Source organism: Pinus tabuliformis, chromosome 1_1 (assembly GCF_031772625.1).
Source record: "Pinus tabuliformis cultivar Carrire ecotype Pingquan chromosome 1_1, CPIR1, whole genome shotgun sequence".
NCBI classification, from domain to species: Eukaryota; Viridiplantae; Streptophyta; class Pinopsida; order Pinales; family Pinaceae; genus Pinus; species Pinus tabuliformis.
Window position 1 is genome coordinate 506,106,508 of NC_142297.1, and position 13,831 is coordinate 506,120,338.

Consider the following 13,831-nt stretch of genomic DNA (forward strand, 5'->3'; position numbering starts at 1 on the left):
AATCCTCAAAGAATTCTTCTCCTATTATAACTTTACCAGATTCCCTGACAGGAGACGCTTCCGCTGAAATTCCTGCCGATATCCATGTCGTAGAATCATCTACGGACAAATCAAAATCCGACGATAAAAAGAAAGGGAAGAAGAAAAAAAAACAAAACTCAAAAGAGAAATCAGATAAAACTGAATCTACTGAAGAGAAACGTAAACCTCGCTATCCTTGTCTCATTTGTGACGAGGAGCATTTTACAAGGGATTGCCCACATCGAGCTGAGGTTTCGAAAATCGTCAAAGGTTCTTAAACGCCTGCTATCTTTAAGGATCCTTTTCCTAGTCAAGATAGTAAGGTGATAGGTTCTTCCTCAAATGCCTCCGAAGAACCCATAATGATGATGTCCCACGTCAGGATTGCGACGCGATCGCAAGATTATGGTAGTAAAAAGTCCTGTTGGCGGTAAGGAAGCAGAATCTTTTAATTCAAACCCATCAACTTCAACTCCTTCTGGTTCCGATCCACTATAGATCGAGAAACCTAATCCAGACTTAGTAATCAAACCGCCTGTGAAAGGTATACTTCGGAAGTCAACTTTCAATCCACATGCGAGAGCTGCTCAAAACTATAACATTGTTGAAGACTTGGCTATTTCCACTTCACCAATGTCGGCTTTGAAGGTGCTGAAATCATGTCCAGCACAACGTAAATTAATTTTTTCTGCTATAGGAGCTGTTGATATTTAGGATTCGAACCTTATAATATTCAATTTAGAGAATAGTACACCTCGTCTCCCTCATCAAATGGCTTTCCAGATCCCAGTGTTAGTAAAAAACAGACCTTGCTTTAGGACTGTGATTGATGAGGGAGCTTCTACATGTATTATGTCGATCCAGTGTTGGAGATCGCTTGGTTCTCCGACACTCAATCAATCCCCGATGATTCTAAAGGCTTTTGATGGCCGAGGGTTTCATCCTTATGGAATTTTGTAGGATTTACCTATAGGGTTTGAAGTAAAAACTGTAAATCTAGATGTGGAAGTGGTTGATGCCCCTCTAGATTACAACCTTCTCTTGGGTCGCAGTTGGTCTTACGCGATGACTGTTGTTGTTTCATCGGTCTTTCGGCTTATCAAGTTTCCTCATAATGGAAAGATCGTTACAATAGATCAGTTGACTTATTTTTCATCCGACCCAGCCTCTTCTGATAGTATTCAACATGTCGGTAAAACAACTATCCCTTACAAGGATGTTGGGGTAGGTTTGGTTAAAGATTTTGGTTTACTAGGAACTTTTTCATTTCCTCCTCCTAACATATCGCCTTCTTTTGCAACTATTCATATGATTTCATCGAACACCATTGTTTTTGATGATCCTTGGATCGTACCTTCCGATTCTGAGGTGGACTCATTTGGTGATGCAATGCCTTTGAGTCCCTTTGAAGTTGCATATCAGGTTGTACAGTCGTTTTCTGACCCTTGTTCAACCAAATCTGATCCAATGAATGTGGTCCATGGGGAATCACTTTCAATATCAACCTCAGATTCAACAACATTTTTTGATCCTGTTCATACTGATGAGCAGATTCGTGAGCTTATGTCTGTTGATGATTTACCATGGGAAGATCTTCATCATCGATCTTCGTTTTTACCTGAGCTTGCTCATTTTGAAAATGATTTTTCATCTATTTTTACTGCTGATTATGTCAAAGAACCGCAGAATCCATTGCAACATCCTGATTCTGAGTTAAATTTGGGAAATATCTCTCGAACGGTTCCTATTGACATTTCAGTCAAACCCGGAATTGTTGAAAACATTCATATAGGTGCTTCTTGTACGGACGATGAAATCCAAACTTATAAAGCCCTATTTCAAGAATTCCACGACGTGTTTTCCTGGTCATATGAAGAAATGCCAGGAATCGATCCATCAATTGTTGTCCATGAAATTAAAACTTACCCGGATGCTAAACCTGTCCGGCAACGTTTGCGTCAGATACATCCACGAAAAGCTGCTGCTATTAAAGCTGAAGTTGAGAAATTACTTCGAGCAGGTTTCATTTATCCAATTCCCTTAACGGATTGGGTATCGAATATTGTTCCTGTTAACAAAAAGCAAGGAACGATAAGAATATGTATTTATTATAGGGATATTAATCGAGCTTGTCCTAAATACAATTATCCAACCCCCTATATCGATCAAATCATTGATGATTGTGCCGGCAGTGAAATGTTCTCCTTTATGGATGGTTTTTCCGGTTACAATCAAATCAACATACTCCTTGCTGATAAAAAAAAAACGGCTTTCATTTGTCCATGGGGGACATTTGCTTATTGCAAATTACCTTTTGGATTGAAGAACGCCCGAGCAAATTTTCAAAGGGCTATGTCTTACGCACTTCATGACATCAAGCACATTGTGCAGCCTTATCTCGATGATTTACCTACCCATTCATTATGTAGAGCTGATCATCTCACTCATTTACGAGCAATTTTTATGAGATGTAGGAATTATCGAATTAGGTTGAATCCACACAAATGTGTTTTCTGTATAGAAATAGGTCATTTACTGGGCTTTATGGTTTCGAAATCTGGCATTCGTGTCGATCCTTCGAAGGTTGAAGCTATTGTCAAATTACCTCCTCCTTCGACTCTTCGCCAACTCCAAAGTTTGCAAGGGAAAGCAAATTTTTTACGTCGTTTCATTCCTAACTACGCTGAGATAATGAAAGGTTTTACTAGGTTGTTGAAACAAAATACTCCATTCTTTTGGGATGAGATAGCCGACAAATATTTTGATGCACTTAAACACGCATTGACCCATGCACCGTTATTGCATCCTCCCAACTACGACTATGATTACTTCTTGTACCTCGTCGCTTCTCATTCCACCATTGGGATGGTTTTAGTTCAGGAACATGAATTCAACAGTGAACATGTGATTTACTATCTTAGTCAAACCTTGAATCCGACTGAGCTTAAATATTCGCATGTGGAGAAATTGGCCTTGGCAGCTGTTCAAGCTGTCTAAAGATTTCGTCATTACATCTTATTACGTAAAACCACGGTAATTTCTGACTGTAACCCTATGATCTATATTTTGACCAAACAATTGCTAGGGGGCAAGTATTCCAAATGGATAGTTATCCTGCAGGAATTTGACTTGGAATTTGAAAAATCCAAGGCAAAGAAATCTTTGGTTTTTGCGGAATTGATGTGTGACTTCCCGCGTATTGACACTGAAACTGTGGCGGAAGAACCCATTGTAGATGAATCCTTGTTTCTTATCAGTACTCTTGATCCATGGTATGGAGATATAATTGTCTATCTCCAAACCCAATATTTTCGGCCTGAAATATCACGATCTCAGCGAAGGAAAATACGTTTCCAATCCCAACAATACAATATTATTGGAGATACACTCTATTGTCGTGGGGCGGATTCTGTTTTCTGACGTTGTCTAACTCATGAAGAAGATGAAAAGGTTCTGAATGACTATCACTCTGGAGCATGTGGCGGTCATATGTCTGGGTATGCCACAGCCCAAAAGATATTGTGTGCTGGTTATTTCTGGCCATCCTTATTTAAAGATTGTATCTATGCAGTCCGGAAATGCCACAATTGTCAAATTTTTGATCGTAAGATGCGTGCTCTACCTGCTCCTCTCCACCCTATCATTACCGTCGGTCCTTTCACAAAGTGGGGTACCGACTTTATTACATGTAACCCTCACTCAGCCGGGGGGCATGCATATATCATCCTCATGGTAGATTATTTTACTAAGTGGGGCGAGGCAATGCCTACATTTTCGGCAGACGGAAAAACTGCTGCAATTTTCATTTTCAATCATATAATTGCTAGATTCGGTGTTCCTCAAGCGATTATTACTGATCATGGAAGTCATTTTCGAAACATCATGATGACTGAACTGACAAATCAGCTTGGCCTGCGTCATGATAGTTCTACTCCATATTACCCACAGGCTAATGGTCTGGTTGAAGCAATCAATAAAGTTCTAGTCAGTATGATCCAACGAATTATTCGTATTCATAGGTTGAATTGGCATAACATGTTATTTTCAGCGCTTTGGGCATATCGAACCTCAGTAAAAACATCAACCTGTTTCACTCCTTTTCAACTGGTCTACGGGTTGGAAACAGTGTTACCCATTGAATGCGAAGTCCCATCATTGCAAATACCCATAGAATTACTCCCAGCCACTTCCGAAGAGGAGAAACGTTTGTTGTACTTGGCGCAACTAGAAGAGAATCGACGTAATTCTTCATTAGCAAACGAGACTAATGCCAAACGAATAAAAGCTTAATACGATCGAAATGTTATACCCCGCAATTTTTTGGAAGGAGATCTAGTCTTACTATACGATCAAGCAAACGATAAGCTAGGGGCTGGGAAATTCGTACCTATGTGGCATGGTCCTTATGTTGTTAAGAGAAAGTTGGCAAAAGGAGCCTATGAATTGGTATATTTTGACGGTGTCTCTTTAGGTAAACCCAGAAATGGTCTTTATCTGAAGAGATATTATGCTTAAGTTTTGGTGTCGAGATTTTTGTTAGATTAATTTCTTTCTAGCTAGTGTGCATAGATTAGAAAGTGTGCCTAGTTTAGAGAGTGTTTTTATCATTATTCCTGCTTATCTTGATTTTACTCTTGATATTGTAGATGTCGACATCTATTCAAACATATATTGGTTTTGCTGATGGTGTTTGTCGTAGTACATAGAACATTTCTTCCGTAGCATGGGTTATCTATTCACCCTCTGACGAGTTAGTATCTATGCATGGGGTAAGCCTTGGTCAAACAATGAATAACATTGCAGAGGATAGTGCAGTGATTGAGTTATTATCTGAATCCATCTCATTTGGGATTCGGAGTTTGATTGTTAGGTTAGATTCTGAACTCGTTGTATTACAGCTTAACAAAGTTTATGCCATTAGAAATCCAGTGTTATTAAGATTGTTTTTGAGAGTTCGTCTCTTGGAACCTGAATTTGACTACATTGAATATCAACATATTCCAAGATATTTAAATACATTAGCAGATGTAGTTGCTTCTCGAATGTTAAATAGACATTTGCAATAATCAAAATAGTAAATTTAAAAACATTCCATAACATGTTTTACAAGATAGCCAGTAATAGTGATATATCATAGCATAGAAGTGTGTCAAATATACATCATCTTCGATAATAGGTTGAAAAAAACCTTATGATCGGCAAAAATGATAGTACAAAAAGATACAAAATGTCGTATGAGTCTACAACGACGATCATCCCATCACTGATGATGATCCCGATAAGAAACCACTGCTCGAGCCACTCCTACAAAGGAACCTCCTAAAAGGTCCTGGGACCCCAATCACATAGCGCTGTAACCTAAGTGGAATATCATCTATGCTAGTCTCTGGAATATCTGCGGTCAAGCGCTCTAGATGATTTTCCAATTCGGTCAGGGTCTCTGTCGACGAGTCCTGTGGGGCCGGTGCTGTGGCAGCTGGGTGTCTCCTCTCATAGGGTTGGAGAGCGGCTGGTCGCCATGGACCCACATCTGCATTTAAAACTTTTTACTATTGATTTTGGACGATTTAAAAAACAAAAAAAAATAGTTTAAAATTTAGAAAATGTTGAAAATGATTTTACCTGAATCATCCCATTGCTCTCCTAGTGGAAGAGCCATGTCTGAATCACCACGATAATCCATCCCAACATATGAAAAATCATCAATCACGAAAATTTGGTTTCCCAACCAACGAAAATACTCTAGTGGAAATCGGACAACCTCTGTACCCTCTTTAGGATGACGGGCCATCACTGCAACCCAGTGCATAATCCTAGGCTCCCGAGGAAGTCCATCCTCAACGGAAAGCTACTGTGGGACCAACATAGAGACCCTCTCTAGACCAAAGCTAACAACCAGGAAACCATATCCAATGTTTTTTAGTTGTCCTTTCTTTGCTCTAGTCAGTTGGCCTCTTACATTCGCCAACACAGCTTCGCACTAGTTGAAGACGGTGCCTCGGTAACAGTCTACTGCCATTCACATCTGGGATATGGTAGCTACATGCGATGTTGCACTCCCGTAGAGTCTGGTGACAGTAAATGCAATCACTTTAAGCTCAGGACGGGAGATAGTCTTAATATCTATCTGTTTGTTCGCTGATTGGTCATTACAAAACTCTAGTCGGAGACTAGCGACAGACTGGCCACCTGGCCTATTCCCGAATAGAGATAATCCTTCACCTATCTTGGGAAAACCAGTTAAGAATTATATGTTCTCCAGCTCGATTTCGAGCCGGTGGCAACCAATAATGAAAAACGGGTCCTGTGTACTCCACCTGTCCACCAGCCATTGCAGGAAGTCTACCTGAGCCCTCATGTGGGGTATGGCCCAGAATTTAAATAGTTCGCATGTTTTTAATGCCTGTATTGTAGGTGGATGAAGTAATGTGGCTAGATCCACATCTTCGTGCTCTAGTTCCTGCCAAATGAGCATTCTGTATCTCCTACATTGCAATAAAAGGCGGATTAGAACATTTTAGTTCAAAATTTTTGGGCGGAAATGAAGAATTTGAAATCTTAAAGCATATTTCGCGGGGTCTGCACCTGCTAGTTAGGGACAGTGCGTAGGTCCGCACTCGTCCTTAAGAGCAGGTGCGGGACCCCGACTTTTTCCTTTGTCCGAAAAAGTCGGGGTCTGCAGGGGCCGCATGTTACACCTGCGGACCCCCGCGAGCTATTTTTTAAACAAACTTTTCTTTCAAAAATCAATTTTAAAGCCCTAAAAATGAAAATTAAATGGTTGAAATGCAAGCTATGGATGATGTGGATTACCTGGAGCTGACGGTTTTCGATTCCAACGGTCAGATTTTCCGCAATCTTCGTAGGAAGTTTCTTACCCAAAAGCTCACTTTGAAGTCAAACGGTAAAAATGAATTTACAAAAGCCCTTTTTATAAGTTTTTTTGAATAAATGAATTTTTAATTTGTTTATTTTCCACTTTGAAAAGGTAAATTTTTGATGCATTTTTATTTATTTTAAACAGATATGAGTAATGTTTGAATTTTGGTGCAGAATATTGGATTTTCAGGGATAATTGATCATTTTCAACGAAAAAACAATGGAGTCCTCTTTAAGCTCTTTTCTGACTTGTAAAATATGAAAAGATTGCCGAGTTTTTCTTTTTTAAGATCGTTAAAATGGAATTAAAAGGACGGTCCACTTACAGCTCTTTTCTGACCGTATAAACATGAAAAGATTGCCGGACTTTTGTCGTTTCAAGTTCGATATTGGTAATAAAATGACATGTCTTTGATCGCTTTTTTACTTTTTCAGATCAGGGCCACTAATTATGAAAATTACTCCTTGATCGTAATGGTCAAGCGGTTCTCTCAAGTATTATTTTATACTTTTTCGGGCTTGGGAGACACAAATTTACGAAAAAGGACAAACATGGAGTTTCCCTAAGTTTTTCTTCTGACTCCCTAAAATTGAAAAACACCGAGTTTTTCCTATACTGGATTCGTTAAAATTCAATAGTAAAGGACCTGTTCAATCTAAACAGGAACGGACCACTCCTTCTTAGGGTTTGAATTTTAAACTAAGTTGGACTCATCCAAAAGGTGAGCTTATAATCAAGCAAATGTTATCCTCCTCAAGCTTGTCAAAAATAAAGAGGTACTTTCCAGAAATGGTGGGGGAAAAGAGAGAAAAATGAACCTGTTTGTCATACTTTGTGTTTAGAAAAGAAGTTAACCACTCTTGAACATGACACTTTTTGTTCACCTGGGTTGGGAAATCCTTTGCCTAACAGTTAATCAAACCATATTGAAAGTCTTCAGCTGGTTTCTGGGTATAAGCTTTGGGTCAATTGTCAGCAAACCATCTGCAGTGTCGTTATGTGTTCAAGAGGTTAGTTCAAACAAACCATTCATTTGCAAAATATCTATCATCCATTTTTACCATCCCTGAGTTAGTCCTTGCTGAATATATTTCTTCAAACTTGATCTATGATTTCGTGTTATGGGCTTGCCTACGATGGATCACTTTCTATCGACTCCAACTCATTATCTAGGAAGATGATCTAGAAATTGTCAATACCTTCGAATCTGCATGCCTCAATGGCAGGTTTCTCGCCTTCGACGACAGGTTGCATCATTGACCTGCGATCAAAGGATTCTGTGACATGTTCGACATCAACTCATTTATTCACATTTCATGGATTGTACTGAGTACTTTGAGATCCATTGACATTACTAGTGGTTTATCTCACACGTGTTAACAGTTTACATCATTGACTGGTAATCAAGTGGTTTCTACCATGTTCGACTTCGACACATTCATTCACATGGATAGAATCGTACTAGTTCGGAAACAGAAATCAAGACCCTAGATCTAGTTTCCACCATCCAGGCTACGAGGAATTTTGTTATTCATTATACAATGGACTATTCATAAACAGATGGTTGCGCCCATACTGTGTCTACATAGGTCTATACTTGTGATGTATTACAAATTCATTCCTATATCAAAGCAGTTTAGTTAGTTCTTTAGTCATTTTTGATCTGAGTATGGGAATGCCTACCTCAACGATGATATATTCACATATATATATTTTGTATTGAATGTTTTTACAGGTTCCGACTGGGGTATCCACAGGAAGATCCTTGAAATGATAAAGTACTTCCCTCTTCTTCGATGATAAATACTATCCTCATCTATTGCAGACTTCACACTTTAGGGGGCAATCTATTGCACAAAAAATTTTCACCATGACTTTCTGCAATCCGTGTGAGTCTATCACCACTCATACATACCTCCTTTGCAAGTCTTAAGCCTCAGTTCTTCATTTCAAGCCTTGAAAATAAGAGAAAGCCCTTAAAAGTCTCTAAAACTCTGGTTCCGCACTTTCTCTTAGCATTACCTGCGGTCCCGCACCTAATGGTCATGTCCCCTGCGCACCTGACCGCTCTGTCTCTGTGTAATGGGTGCAGACCCCTGTAAAAGTCAAAAAGGCGCAAGTACATTCTTAAAAACTCACTTTGAGTCATTTCTGGAAGCTTCTAGAGGGAATCTTGAGGTGGCAAGTTCGCTCCTTTAAGGTTCATGCATCCCATACCTTAAGGAGCTAACCCCTTGATGTGAGGAGCTTATCCCTTTGAAGGAGGACTTTATCCCTTCATAGGTGGACCTGCAACTTCCTTCCTTTGCACTATAAAATGAAGCATTGGGCTGGTTGTAGGGGAGGTTGAAAGCTGAATATTTTTGAGGTGAAATGCTACTGGAACTTAGTCTTCCTAATTGAGCTTCTGAGAGGAGAGATTACATACCTTTTGATCTCATTTGGAAGAGAGTGAGGCTTGTCAAAGTAGAGGAGATTCCTGTTTGGACCCTGGGAAGAGCTTGTACAACATCAAGGCACCAAAGGTTGTAAAGTTATTCTATTTCAAAGTTAATACAATCAAGTTTGTTTTTCTCAATAAGATGTGTTTTATGGTTTATTTCATGGACTCCTTGATCACCATGATGAACATGATTTATTATATTAGCTATGCAGGTGTTATTTGATGTGTGTTTGTTTTTTATTGCAGGTTCTCAAAAGGAAAATCTTTCGGACGGTTGAAGCGTGGCTGCTACAAACTAGCGTTGGACTTAAGGTAGGGTCTAAAACACTTCTTTAGTTTTTATTAATGAATCGCAATATGTTTAGAGAAAGGTAGATTTGCTTGTCCTGCGTGTTGCTAGATATCTTTTGATACTAGGGAGATTGGTCTTGTCTGCAAGAACGATTTATCCGGCCAACAAGGTACTTTAAAGGATAACATTCAACATGAGGTTCGTCTTTGGGAACCTGATTCATTGGAGAAGGCATTCAAGTGGGCAAGAAAAATTGAAAGTGAAATTATGGAAACAAGGAATCCCACCACTAACGACTATAATTATGGAAGTGTTTTTTCTCCTAGCCTTCCACAACCTACAAGGTTTACACCACAACAATTGGAAAAAAAAGAGAAAAAGGGCTTTGTTACAATTGTGATAGAAAATGCACTAAAGGTCATAAGTGTGCTGAGAAGAAATTATTTTACATATATTATGAAGAGAAGGAATAAAATGATCAAGAAACATCAAAAGAAGAGGATATACACCTGGAACCAACCCCAGAGAAAGAAGAAATGAATCCAACCATATCTTGTAAATCATTGGCAAGAATTACCACTCCTCAAACTCTCAAGATAGAAGGACATATCAAGAAGAAAAAGGTTCAAGAAGTGAAAGATCACATCGAGAAAGAAGAAATGAGTCCAACCATATCTTGTAATGCATTGGCGGGAATTACCACTCCTCAAACTATCAAGATAGAAGGACATATCAAGAAGAAAAATGTTCAAGAAGAGAAAGATCACATCGAGCATCAAGAAATGAGTCCGAGCATATCTTGTAAAGCACTGGAAGAAATTGCCACTCCTCAAACTCTCAAGATAGAAGGACATATCAAGAAGAAAAAGGTTCAAGCATTGAAAGATCACATCGAGCATCAACAACAAGTTCTGCAACTTTTAATGGATAACGACACTTTGGTGTAGAATTGAATGAAACAACGGGTAGATCAACATCGCAATGAAAAAAGTTTTGATATAGGTGATTGAGTATTTTTACGACTACATCTCAAGCAAGCTATTTATGAGAAGGAAATGTTGGCAATACTACATGCACTTAAGAAACGACGAACTTACCCAATGGGAAGACACTTCAAGGTAAAAATGGATCATGATAGTCTTAAATACTTTTTAGAACAAATATTTTGTTTAGAAGAACAGAAAAAATGGGTCAGAAATATGTTGGGTTATGACTTTGACATCATCTACAAAAAAAGGAAGAAAAATTTTGTTGCAGATGCACTCTCAAGAAAGGATGAGGATGTGGAAGCATTGTTTTGTGCTATTTCTATTGTCCAACCAGATTGGATAAATGAAGCAAGGGATGAGTGGAAGAAGGACGAAGAAGTGTGGCCACTCATTCAAAAGTTGCAGAACATCCCAATTCAAACAATATTGCCAGAACTTGAAGAGGAAGGAAAAATCATATTGGAACCTGGAGCAGTCATAGAAACAAGAACCCGACAGCTACGAAATCGATCAATTTCAGAGTATCTCATCAAGTGGAAGAACTTACCCACTAAAGATTCCACATGGGAAGACAATAATTTCATACAGAAGCATCAAGAACTACTCAAGCGTTGAGGACAACACGTTTTGAAGGAGAGGGGCATGTTAGGCCCCTATACTTCTAGTATAACCCCTTATTGTTGTTAGTGCAACCCCCTAATTATATTGTTGTACCCATGTAGTCCCATATTGTTATTATTGTGCCCCATAGAAGCCCATTATTGTTATTATTGTGCCCTTACATTATTATTGTTATGTTGGATTGATTATATTATGACCCCTTAGACTCCTATATATAGAAAGGAGGTCTTTTAATTTGTATCATCGAAGAATTATTCATTTGTGTAATGTAAAGGAGGTTGCTCCCTCGAAGAGGCTTATTTCTAAGGCGTTGATCTATCTTTTCTATCTTTTTGTGAGCTGGTTTCATAACAGTGTGTCGTATGTTATTAATTATTGTTGCATCTATTTATAGTAATGCACCGGTGTGTTAGTGTATTATAGGCTCACCATTAAAAAACATCCGCTAAAACATCTTCTCACCTACCTCTGCTAGTGACCTCCGCTAAAAACAATTTTGGAGCTATCTTTATAGGGGCTTCCACAAAAATATTCGCTAGAGGGTATTTTCCTTGTAGTGTCACTAGTACCTGGAACATGCATATAAGTGATATGGACCATTATAAGAACCCAATTAAGTTGTAATATTTTCTCTGTATCTTTGTGGGGATATTTCATCTATAGATTAGAATATAACTATTATTATAATGTATTATGTACCATAGAAATGTATCATGTTTATATCAATGATAAGGGGATTAAATTAAGGACCTTAGGCCCTAATTGAGGCTTCTTGAGCTTGATGTACATGAACGAACCCTGAAACCATCACATATGACCTTTGTGGGGTATCATTGTTCTCCAACTAGGAATACTGATTATTTTTTTTAGGATTTATGTATGCATGTATGTAGGCATCCAGAATAGTTGGTAGATAAAAGAATTGTCTTACCTCCTAGATGACTCCTTAAACATGAATGATGCATCCAACAAACACTCATAATTTGTGTTAGGGATAATTCATCTCTAGATGAGAATATAATTGTTATTATAAGGTATTGGGTACATAGACATGTATGATGGCCATAACTATGGTAATGGGATGAAATCAAGGTCCCTAAGCCCTAAATGAGTCTTTTTGAGATTGATTCCCATGAACAAGGCCTAAAACCAGCAAACATGACTATTGTGGGGGGGTCATTCTTCTCAAACTAGGAATACTATCATTTCTAGAAGGTATAATGCACCACGAACTTATCTCTTGGGAATGGAATAAAATAATCTGACTTAGTCCCTAAGTGAGGTTTTTTTAGCTTCACAACCATGATTGAGGCCACAAAGCCCCACACATGATATCTAAAAGGGATGTCTGACCTCCAAATAAAAATGCATGAGAACCATTATGAGGTATTGAACACCATGTTAGATATGCATCAATGCCTTCATAAAGTTGGGGGATGAAAGTAGGGACCTTGGACTATAAATAATTATTCTCAAGCTCAATCACCTTGGAAGAGGTCTTAAATCACTGCACATTACCTATATTAGACAATTTTGGAATCAAAACGAGAATGTTGTTATTATTACGAGGGATTTCCAACCATAGACTAATGTTCATGCCTCAACATTCATTAGGAGATGAAAAAAAGAGTCCAAGGCCTCAAATAATGCTTATCATTCTAAAGGGTCGTGTGGAAGGCCTAAAATTACCAAATATGCTTATAGATGCATTATATAGTTAGTGCAAGAATTCTAATTGTTGTCGTTGTGACAAACACCCTCCAAAATTTTGCATACACTCGAATTTTGGAGCCCAATGTGGATCTTATGATCAGTTGTTTCATAGTCACTTCTTGGTCAGGTGATGCTTTTGAGCCCCCTCATTGGATTAGAATTGTCGAAGTCACTTGCTCACACATGTCATTCCATAACAAGTGCATGTGTGTATTCTTTTACGTAAGCTTGGAAAATCATAGCAAGTTCAATCAAGGCTATGCCTGTGTGATTTCCAATCCATGTAGACTTTTAGCGCACACTGACAATGACAGTTTCTCACATTCTAGCTGCGTTTGTACTTCCATTTCAGTGACATTTGCAAACTGTCACTTTCGCACGCCTTGTTTTCGCAAGTGTCAATTTCATGTTTTTGGTTGTCACTTTCAATTTTTTTCATCTAATTAATGTCATTTTCATGTTAGGCTTTCTTTGGCATGTGTTACTTTCATTGTCGTTCACATATTGCAAGTGTTGTTTGCACTGTAGCATTCGTCGTCTTTTCGTATGTTGAGTGTCGCACAATGTACATAAAATTGTTTTTATGGTTTCAAGAGGTTATATTTGTTAAAATGAGTTGATCTTACCATGTAGACATCCATCGCGCTCATTTCCAAGTTTTTAAGAATTGTCACACAAGTGTCGTCACAATCATCGCAAAGTGCGTCTTTAGTGTTGCACTTGTCGTAAGTTGTCACAAAGGATGTCACACTGAGGGAAGTATGTTTTAATGTGTTCCAAATGATTTATGTTGTGTCCCAAAATGTGTATGTGTGTGATAACAATCAAGTCCTATCACTATTCACGTTAGTTTCATTGATCCCACACTTAGC